The sequence below is a fragment of the Haliotis rubra genome, unplaced genomic scaffold (assembly GCF_003918875.1).
Source record: "Haliotis rubra isolate DU_JTF1 unplaced genomic scaffold, ASM391887v1 Scf61, whole genome shotgun sequence".
In the NCBI taxonomy this organism is placed as follows: Eukaryota; Metazoa; Mollusca; class Gastropoda; order Lepetellida; family Haliotidae; genus Haliotis; species Haliotis rubra.
In genome coordinates, this window is record NW_025767313.1 from 1,097,267 (window position 1) to 1,109,496 (window position 12,230).

Genomic DNA, 12,230 nt, shown 5'->3' on the forward strand with positions numbered 1-12,230 from the left:
CCACATCTTGATGCCTCAAGTTCGTCAAGAAGTTCATCAATGAAAATGAGATATAAGAGAGTGGACAACACACCGCCTTGTCTTACACCTTGGTGTACGGGGAAGAGTCTAGACTGAATGCCATTTACAAAGACTGAACTCTTGAGGTTGGTGTATGCGTTGATAAGGATTCTCCAGGATTGCCCTGTAATGCCAAGTTGATACAGCTTCAGAAACAGGCCGTTGTGCCACACTGTATCAAAAGCTCTTTTATTGTCTAAAAATGCTGTATAAACTTTGCTTCCTAATTCAAGATTATGACATATTGATTCCGTTAGGTTGAACTCTGCAGTCATGCATCCGATTCCACTTTGGTAACCCTGTTGTTGCTGATTTGGAATTGTGAAGTTGTTTAGCGTGAGCCAGGATGTTAGTCTGTTGTGCAAAAGTTTCTCAAAGAGCTTATAAATGACAGGGAGCAGGGTTATTGGACGATAATTTCCGGGATCGTTCTTTGGTTTGTTGCCCCCCTTGTAGATAGGAATAATTATTCCTGACTTACAACGATTTGGAATAAAACCGAGCTTTAGCATTCCATTGAACAGATTTACTATATATGCTGTTAAAGTTTGTCCACCATAGATGATGTGTTCGTTTTGTACATTGTCATCTCCAGGAGCTTTTGACTTCTTGAGGTTCTTAACTATGCTGCTGACTTCACTCCGGGTAACTTGTTCTTTCAGGGCTGCAATGTGCTGAAAAGATTCTGATTCTAATAATTGAGAAACCTTTGAATTTGTGGCGTTGTAGAATTCATCATCGAATTAGAGATTTCGTAAGGGGGAGTGTACTGTTTCATAAAAGTCAGCAAAGACATTGCCTATGTCGTCAGAGTCCCAAGTATCTCTGTTGTTATAGGTGAGATAAGCACAAAGGTTGTTTTTCTTTCCTTTTCTTCTGTTTATCAGTTTCCAAAAGCTTTTTATATCATACTCATATGAGCTTTCAAATTCCTGAAGTGAGTTTTCAGTGCATTCTTGAATGGCTTTTCGTTGGGCTTTTCTGAAGTCCGTTTAAGACCTTTATACTTAGAGTAACTCTCGTGTTCTGGCCCTCTTGGACGTCCTTCGTTTATCCATAGACGTCGAGCTTGTCGTTGACGTTTGTGAGCATCCTTCAGTTCCTGTGACCAGTAATGTTTTGTGTGGGGATTGAATCTTGATAATGGTAGAGTAGCTGTGCTTGCTTTTGTGATACTTTCCGTGATGTGCTGGTAGAGGTAATCTATATCACTAGCATCAGTTATATCGTCACTGGGGTTTGCCATATGTAATCCCATGCTTAGTGTATCTTGATATTCTTTGAGTATTGTTTCATCACATTTTTTCCATGATGTCATGGGTTTCTGTGGTGTCACATCCGCTTCAGGGTGATAACGTACATGTAGGGAGACTGAGACTGGCAGGTGGTCTGAGACAGAATTGAGATCATCTTCTGGGTGAATCAGAAAGTCTTTCACAATTAGCTGATGTTCCCTTGGCACGAGTACAAGATCTAACATTGATTGAGAAGGGACAAAGGTATATGGTAAGGAGTCAGTATTTTGAAGAATAACTAAGTTATTATTATCGAGGAAGCTTTGTAGCAGGCCGGATCTTCTTTCTGTGAAGCAGAAGTGTGGATTCACAAACTAATTATAACTTTTGGTACCAACGTAATAAGAACACAAACGGACAAACTAAAGCCTTGAACTAAACATAATCGCTCTATGCTACATCAAGAATGGCAAAGATAGGTCTTTATTGTAACAAATATTTTTATACAAAGTTAATTAAGTCACATAACATGATATGTTGTATCGGATACATAACGTTCAGGTACACGTAATATGACGCATCTAAACAAGTGTTCAATAGAGGCAAAAGTCCTTATGAAGTCTGTCGTGTTCAAATTAATCCTACAAAAGTGAAACTGAAAATTGGAATACAACACCAATCTATAAAAAAACATGTCCGATAAAATTGGTGAAGTTTTGATATTAATCCCTACAAAATACACAAAATGATGTTGTACTGACATGCTGACATTGTCATTAATAAATTGTGTTCAAAACTAACCTCCAAGTACGATAACTCCTTGGGATTATTCGACTCGTGAAGATCAGGGTTAGAATTGGTCTTCAGTAACCCATGCTTGTCGTAAGAGGCGACTAACGGGATCGGGTGGTCAGGCTCGCTGACTTGGTAAACACATGTCATCGTATCCCAATTGCGTAGATCGATGCTCATGGTGTTGATCACTGGATTGTCTGGTCCTGACTCGATTATTTACAGACCGTCGCCATATAGCTGGAATATTACTGATTGCGGAGTTAAACATCAACCAAACCAAACCAACCTTGAGATTATTCCTGTCTTGACTTCGGATGAATGCTTGGACGCCTATCGAAGGTACTGGCCTGTGTTTGTTTGTTTGCGGTGTTACAGCGGTCTGGAATTGGTTGTTTTTGTCTTTATGTACATTAAGGAAGGGCAGTTGAAGTTAAATTCTTCCATAATTCAAGTGCATTCGTGGGATTGGAGAGTTGAGGTGGTCCAGTTCAGTTCTGGCAAGGGTGTCATTTACAAATAAATAAAGGAGTCATCTCAACCCCAGCAAGACGAACCCACCTCTGTTCTGCTGAGTAACACGTGGCACTGAACTAAATCATCTTAAACAGGATTTTACACAGTGCACCAGCTACCCTACACAGCTCTTGTGCCACTGTCACTGGGTCCAGAGCAATATCTTATAGAATACCGGATAACAGCTCTATTTTTACAGCTGAAGCAAACGCCATATTAACGGCTCTTAAATATATTCAAAGTCACCCTAAGCATAAACAATTTATAATCTATTCAGACTCTCTTTCTTTCCTTCAGGCTATTAAAAAACTATCGTGTAAACATCCACTTTTATTAGAATTTTTAAAATTATATAATGAACTTGCTACTGGCCAATAGGACATCGTCTTTTGTTGGTTACCCAGCCACGTTGGCATTTCTGGGTACACTATGGCCGATCTTGCTGCCTAAGGCAGCACTCAACAAATCTGTGACACCACTTCTTATTCCATACTCTGATTACAAAGCTACCATAAGATCTTATATCCGTGATCTGATGCAGAAGAAGTGGGACACTCAAGTAGGTATTAATAAATTACATGCTATAAAACCGTATATTGGTTATACCTACTTGGGTTGTCAGTCCAGATTTGAAGAGGTCATCATGTGACGATGTCGCATTGGCCACACAAGACATACTCATGACTACCTATTGAAAGGTGAGGATCCTCCGTTTTGTATCCCTTGTGATGAAAGAATCAAGCATGTTCTGCTTGACTGTGTTGAATATTCCAAGGGATAACTATTTCAAATCACGAACTATGAAGGATCTTTTTAATAATATAAGTTCTCATTTAATTATTGCATTTTTAAAAAAGAATTAGATTTGTTAAATGGTTTGTAAATAGGTAAATATTTTATTATTGGTAGTTTAGTAGATTGTTAGTGGCTGTACCCTCAAAGGGGGTTGAAATGTTGTAAAAGTCCCAAAACATTCAAGGTCAATTTAAATCAATCCAACCTTTTTAATCGTAGAATATTTGTGTTTTTAATGTATTTTTAAATGTGTCTAAACTGCTAACGGCTGAAGGGATGGTGTAAATCCAGCTAGGGTCCATGCAGGAAGCACATGTACTGTAAGTCCCCATGGTCCCTAGTATGGTGATCTACCTTCAGTTGTTGGCAATCTATAGCCTGTTTTTTACATTGTCTTGTCATTTCTAATTAACATGTTTTAGATTTAATTACTAGTTTTAAATGGATATCTGTGATACACTAGTAGTTTTACTGTTCTTCGTCAACAGGTTTTATTTTCTAATTTTATTGATATATGATGTAATCATTAATTGTTCTCATGTCAAATTTGTTTTAATAAAACAAACTGCCAATTAAAATGGGAAGAAATATTGAATAACGAGTTCCAACAGAAGGAATGGGAAAAGATTAATTTGTTGGCCAATCGATGTACTCAAAGTGTTAATCTAAAATGGTTTCAGTACAAGATAACTCAGAATATTTTGACAACTAATAATCACTTGCATAAGATTGGTTACATTGATTCACCTATGTGTTCGTTTTGTAAATAGGTGCCTGAGAGTGTTATACGCTTATTATGCGATTGTACCCATTCAAGCAAAGTGTGGAAAGAGATGGCTAAATGGTTAGAAAGGTTGGCGGAAGGATACATTGATTTAACACCAGAAAATATTATTTTGGGTTTTAAGGGGAGAAATAATAATCCACTTAATGCCATTTGTCTCATGGTGAAACAAAATATTTACGATATGAGCAGAAAAGGGAGAAAACCTAATTTTAAAAGCATCCAAAAAGAAATATTAAGTTACTATCAAGCATGTAAATTCATTGCCTTTACAAACAACAATCAGTCCAATTTTTTGACATTTTGGTCCTCTTTCCACACGCTATTGTTAGACCTGTACCTTAATATTTAATTGTAAACCGTAAAGAGTACACTTTAATGTTAAAAAGATTTGCCTTGCAGGTGATTAGAAACAGTCAAATATGACAAGAGACGTTTTCATACACTTATACCTTGCATGTTACCAGAAGTAGTCAAACATACACAAGTTGTAATTCATATACAATACGAAACAACATTATGTACCGATGCCTATTTATGTATTATGTAGTTATGCCCACTTATCTATATGTAATATCTGCAAAGAAAGAATGGTCAATGTAACACCGACTAAGGCCCTATGCCAAGCCTGTAAATACTATCTATTTATGTATGCCTTGTATATGTGAATATCTATTCATAATTATAATGTCATGTAAACATGTACTGGGAAACAAAAACGTGAATTTTTTTATAAATTGTACTCGTCACGATATGGCTGAAATATTGCTGATGTGACGTTAAATATTAACTCACTCACTCACCCTACACAGCTAGTGCAACAGACAATAAAGAACATCAACATATGCACCCAGAAATTTCAGTCTGCGCCCTCCTTTAAGTTATTTTGGAACCTTTAGCTGTAAATTTTGTGACTAAAAAAACTTCCAACATTGATGTAGTTATCAAAAACAGTATTTAAAAAAGAATTAACGCCATAAGAATCTTACCGTACACCCACAGCCAGTAACATTGGGAGCAGTGTATCACTTTCAGTGTAATTGTGGACATGATTATATTGGCTAGTTTACGTTTTAACCCGCTTTTAGTAATATTCCAGTAATGTCACGACGGGGGACCCCAGAAATGAGCTTCACACATCGTACCCATTACGGAATCGCACCCGAGTCGAACGCGAGCCTAGAACCACCAGCCTACCCCACCCCTCCCTGCACATACTGACGAAACGCCAAGGCCCTCAAATGGAATTTAGGACCATCACAGCCTAATTTCTAAAGTTGACTCAAAGTCAACTTTATCAGACCAGATCCGTGACAACACCAGCCACAGTATCCAGTGGGACGAAATCAAAGCCCAAAGATAGACAAAAATATATCGGAAAGGTTCAAGAAGCAATTAACAGTCTCCTGCTTACAATCAACCCATCAAAGACTGCAGCCAGTCGTAATCTTCTTGTTTATTATACTGGCTTCATCCGTCAGGATTTCGTATCTTTTGTCACTCGTATTGTGTACACAACAGACTTCATCACACCATAGTAACCACACCCAAATCTTCTCAATTGTTTAAACACTATCCCATACTTGTATATATGCTTCTCACCCATGCTTCTATGGGCATGACATGCTTAATAACTACCCGGGCACAATGCTCCTATTGGTTATAAAGATGTTCACCAGTGAAACATTTATTAACATAGTACGCCATCTTCTGAAACACCTTGCGAAAAAGTCTTTCTGAATACGAAAACTATAGGACTCTTGAAATTAACGAACACGGCGCGATGATCGTTACAATATATTACAATGCTGAAGCTAGAGAACCATATGTCCAAGAACACTGAAATGTATATATACTGTAAGCCATTAAAAACGCAATTTGACATTCATACTTTCTTTACTCACACCAATTTCAACATATATAAACCTAACTGGCAGATATGTTTTAAGTGAACATCTGTGAATAATTTCACCTGAAAATGTCCAGTCAACAAAAACGACATCAAACAAAGGAGGGGTCACTTGCAGTCAATATCGTGTGTGTCCACCGTGCGCTGCAAGACATGGTCGCAGTCTTTGGGGCACTGAAAGACACACATTTCTCAGGAACAGCTATTGGATGGTCTGCAGCCTCTGATGGTCTGTGGTCTGATCATGACACCACCCCCTCCAAAACGATCATGTTCAAGGACACAGTTTGGCGCAGGTCTTTCTCCTTTACGTCGATAAGTCTGGTGACGGCCATGTGCAAAGGGTAAGTTAAATCTGGATTCATCTGACAAAATGACATCAGGCCATGTCCTGTTGCCAAGATTGGCCCCATTTGCTGCCCATCGCTGTCTGGCAAGTCTGTGGCGATGCAATAAGGTTGGACCACGGTACGGGTGACGACACCGGATGTTGAAGGCAGCAAGGCGTCCTTGCACCTTTTGGGCGCTGAAATGACGTTGACTTGTCCCAATTGTCCTTCTTGCCTCATCATCAGCTGTTTGGAACCGATTTCGCAAGTGTGAAACTCGGATATTGCGGTTTTGTCGAGCTGTTATCACAGGTGGTGCACCAGGTCGCGGACGATCAGCAACACTTCCGGTAGCCCGAAAACGTTGTCTGAGTCGACTTACAGTGGATGGATGCACATTAAAGTGCCTGGCGATCATCACATCTGAAGCACCTTGGCTGACCATACCGATAACCTGATTCCTTTCGTCTTGTGTCACGTGTGGCATTTTCTCAAAGTGATTGAGTTCCACAATTCCTTGTGCTTTTACAGGGCCCGGGTGCAGGTAATGCATGTGCACAACGTGTTTCATGAATGTGGTTGTGTTTACGAGAAATGTCAATGGTTTAGTTTTAAGTATCAAAGTTCATGTGAGAGGAATGCTCCGGGACTCGAACTCGAAATTGGCCAGAATAACAGCCTTTTATCCCTACATCCTTTGTATCGCAGGCAAAAATCTTCAATAGAACTTTTGTGAGTTTCAGGACAACAAATACCAATTTCGTTTTTAATGGCTGACAGTATACATTGCACAATAAGGCATATTATGTACACAATATTACACAATAGGAAATTTGTATATTTCATACCTTGTTTGTGCCCCCGGTGTAAATTGAGCCACGCACTCAGGGGAAATTTAATGCGTGTGTAATAATAAGCAAACACTTTAAAAATCTTAAAAAGACTCCTCTAAAAGACTCATATATGCAAATGAAAACACGTGTTATTGTATACATTATTTTGTATTATATATGTATGAAATTACGAACCATACCTCCATCCTATATTTCATGTCACTCATCCGTCTGTACCCTGATACAAGCGTTTAACTAAAACTTTAAAACAGATGCGTTACAAATTAATCATGCTGAATGCTATCAAATTTATGCATTACTGCGACTATATAAAATATACACAACTATACCTCGTGGTGTATTAAGATATCTTTCCCGCCTGGTAAATATTCAGGTGGAAAGTTCTTCTTGGTGATAATCTTCTCAAAACATTTTCAATTTTCCCGATCTATTTTGTAGGTGACTGTGTAATTATGACCTGTCCAATGTATACGTGAAATACACTGTCGTTTCATTTTAATGAAATTCTTGTGAATAAGATATCTATTCTATCTATCTACTATTGTTTCAAATAATTAAATTATATTTATCACTTCTTCCAAATTTAACATTCAATGCAAATGTTTGTATTTCCTAAACTTAATTTATTCAGACTTTGATTTAATTGTCTCAAATAATATCGATTTCATCAGTGTTCTATTTTAGCCGTCATAGCTCATTGCGGGCGGTATTATTTTCAATGTTATTATATCATTGATAATTCTTTACCAGCTGACAATTCTGTCGGTTGACAAAGACAGGCGGACCCAGCGTGTTTAATGTGCCTATGCATTCTTGCTTGTAATATACTATTACATAATACTCTTATGTCCATATGACTATTATCATTGTACTATTAATCAAGTGTGATTCGCTATACATGTGAAAGTTCAGTTGGATAACCAAAGTGTGTGGGAACTACAACCAGTTCCGATGTCTTGATATCACGACTACCTCCTTGTGTTTCCACAGTACTCCAAATCACCAGAACCTATAGCTATTTCATTATGGTATTCTGGCATATGAGAAGAAACACATCACCTTTATGAAATACATCCCTTACCTAGTGCACACGTACTGCTAAGAGAAAAGTATTGATCTGTGGATTCCTCTGCTGTTTCTGTGGACACTTTTTCCATGATAGATGTTTCATGTCATTTGTAAAATATTTGAGTGTATACGCACTTGCTAAACCCAGGATGAGCTAATGTCACACCGTGTCATTCAACAGTTTCAGACTGAACATGTCCTCTCTAATATTGCAATACTCCCTGTGTAATATTCAGGGGCTTAGCTACCATTATTACACATGATTTTGGCTAAAAGGGTTGGGCAAGCCCTCAATGCTATCTAAATATAAAGCTATGCAACCTATCGGGCTTACACGAAAAAACTGGCTTGCCCTCAATACTATCTAAACATAAAGCTATGCAACCTATCGGGCTTACACGAAAAAAAATGGCTTGCTACGCGCCTGATATTCGTCGACTGATAGAATGTTTCGTTTGGTTGGTCGTGGATGGCTTGGGAGCTCAACATCACAAAACATTTCAGAGCCACCTAGGGTTTCATGTCAAACGTTCAGACAAACACATCAAGGGTATTGCAAAACCTCCACGCCATCTGTCCTGCATGATCTCATTGTCGCTAAATGAGTGTTGGGAATATATCTCCCATACGCTTTATTGTTCAATACATTCGCTTACAGTCATAAAAGTAATTTAACAGTTGGATTCATTGTATTTAACATCAATCAATCCCCGAGAAACACATATATCAGATCCTCGGACATAACCCAACGACATGTCATAGCTGCTCGTCTGAATAACGTGTTTGGAAATTCACTCGTCGGTTGTGTTTAAACATATTGGATTCAATGAAGACTTCGGTTAGCTACGTTAACGCAACTATGTTTGTTTACGAATACAAATGAATTATTTTACGAATGAGAATAGGAAAAGTTCGAAATTGATGGTGAAGAAAAATAGGTCTAGCGATAGGTTACATATATGCGACAAAACCGTTTCCGTAAAGACTTCAATACTTCAATTTGTATGTCAATTGACTGTCAAATTAGTTGATATTCGAGGTCGATTGTTCTGTGGTGATGAAAGTATATCGAAATGACATAAAGGCAAATATTTTTTCTCTACGTCAAATTATCGTATGAACTGAGTATTTAATATACATGTTTGTGTACTTTTTATAGATCCACTCGGTAATATTGAAAGTATACACACAGAACGTATTTATGCACCCCTGACATATCTCACGATTGAATGAGTCCCGTTCTTAACCCTTTGCTTTACATGAGGAATGGCGTAGACTGTCCTTTTCAGAGGATCAGGAGGCTAACAGGGGGTATGAGGAGGAGGGTGCTGGCTGTCATACAGTCACATGGATGCTACTATCGGTATTGACCTTAACCGTGTAAGGCACGCAAAATGACATTTTCAACGTTCACATTCACCAACCAAAAAATGCATCATTAAACATTCCAGGGCCATACTTGTACAGACATGGTTTTATATGAAAATCAATGGGTTTTTTTTAAATGACCAATTATCATCATTTTGTCGTTGTTTATGAGTCAAACGATCATACGGGTCAGAAAACTCATGTTTTTCCATCGTGGTCACCACCAGAAGTTTTATGTACGTGTTGAAAACCTATCATTGAAAAAATACAGGGGTGCTTAATTAGGTTCTTTGTGTATATATGACTGCGTTCTGTAAATAATCTGGACGAGACGGTCCAGTGATTACACGACTATCCAACGTTACAATCAGCTGCCTCTTACAACAAGCACCCGTGAAGGCCCGGGTTAGAATGAACCTTCAGTAACCCATGCTTGTCGTAAGAGGCGACTAACGGGATCGGGTGGTCAGGCTCGCTGGCTTGGTTGACACATGTCATCGGTTCCCAGTTGCGTAGATCGATGCTCATGGTGTTGATCACTGGATTGTCTGGTCCAGACTCGACAAACATACCCGGTTATCAAACAACATGTGTTTGATGAAAAAGTATGTAAAAACTGCTTTGATTATATGAAAAACATATCAGCATGCAGTCTTGACATTAAGGAAATCAGCATGCACGAACAATTCCAGGTGCTGCTGTGTATATTTCCAGCTCGAGTGAATGATCGAGAGTTAATTGTGTGAATAATTTTAAATTGTTGACACAGCTATTTATGTTTCAACAATCAATTTAGGATATGGTCTTGTACTGTAATTAACACGTCAAAAAGCAGAATATGCATGCCGAAAGGATCGAAAGTGACGAAAGTAAATATTCACAGCGTCACGAATATGAATCAAGCCTATGGAAGTCTACAAAACAACCCTACAAGGTCCGTGAAATGTGGCGCGACCCTAACGTCAGCAGCGAGGTGTGTTGTCGCTTGACATTCACTGGCCGCCAGATTGACAGGTATATTCATTTATTTTCATACTTGTTCATTCTCATCACAACTGCCATGACGGTGTCTCCTTCTAAAGAAAGTTATCCTTTCTCGTGAATACCATTAATTACCCTGGTGATCAAACGATCGCACAATAAAAGAGCACAATCGCCTGTAATTAAATACCAGAAATAACCATACTCATGTCCCTGTGGGATTTCTTACGAGATATTTTGATCTAAGGAGACTCGGTCAGTCAATCATTAGAATGATTAGGATAAACCATTCCTGTTCGTCCCAAGGGGGTTAGTTTCTGGGAATGTTCACTGCTCCTATGCTGTATGGTGACAGTTGACTCAAATTTGATTACTCCATTCCCTTGCATTAAAATGTGACGTTTTGCGCAATGCACATTTTCTTGAACTCCTCACATTTCGAAAGCTGGATGAAATATAAAGCAGTGAACCGAACATTGGGACATTATCTGGGCTACTTTGAACTATTTCGGGCCTCCAGCACCAGGCAAGCTAAGCCGGTATGACGCTCCCAGACTTACAGTATGTAGGTGGAATCAGTCAAAAATGGAAGTAGTATACACAATGGGGCTACGGGACCAGGTCCCTCCCAAGGGCTCAATTTAAATTTTTTTTGGAGCCCTTGGGAAGTCCCTACCGTAGCCTCATTGTGTATACTACTACTGAGATGCATGCAAAATTTGATGAAAATCGGTCGAATAGTTTTTGAAATAGCTTTAAGCGAGCATGGGGTCGGTCGGGAAAAGGCAAAATGTCCAACTTTTTGTCATAATTAAGACTTAATTAATCTAATGAAGTCATCGAGAGTGTTCCCATCGAGAGTGTTGCCGTTTTGCTATAGCGTAACCATCTGCCGAGATGCTTGCAAAATATCACGAAAATCGGTCAAATAGTTTAGAAAATAATCACTTTTTAGTGAGCATGGGGTCGGTCTGACGAAAGGCTAACAATCCAATGTCGCACTTGTTATATATTATCGAGGCGAGAGGTGTTTTTAGCTGAATGAAACGCAGGTCTCGGAAGTCATCACCTCGCTACCGTCTCGGGGGTTGCTTTGAGCGAGCGCCGTGGACGAGTATAAGTGTGTGTGTATCTTGGCTCGGCTATGATGATGATGCACGGCCGGCTGACTAGCGAGGCTACAGATGTCTGAAAGTGAATGAAACGCATCTCTCGGTAGTTTCCTCCCCGGGTCGTCGGCTCGGTATCACCGAGCGAGCGCTGTGGGCGAGTCGCAGTGTGTGGCTCGGCTCGGCTTGTACAGCCGACTAGCTGGCTGGCTGGCAACGTATGTTGATTTCCACTAAATCATACCGCATCTCTCGGCAGTTCCCCGGGTCGACTCGCTGCAGTCTCGGTAGCAGTGAGCGAGCGCTGTTGGCGAGTTGCAGTGTGTATGTCTCGGCTCGACTATTTACCCACAGCTCGCTGAGATGGCTGGCTATGTTATGTTGATGTCCGTGAAACAGTTTATTGTGAATCTCCTATGATTTGTTTGGT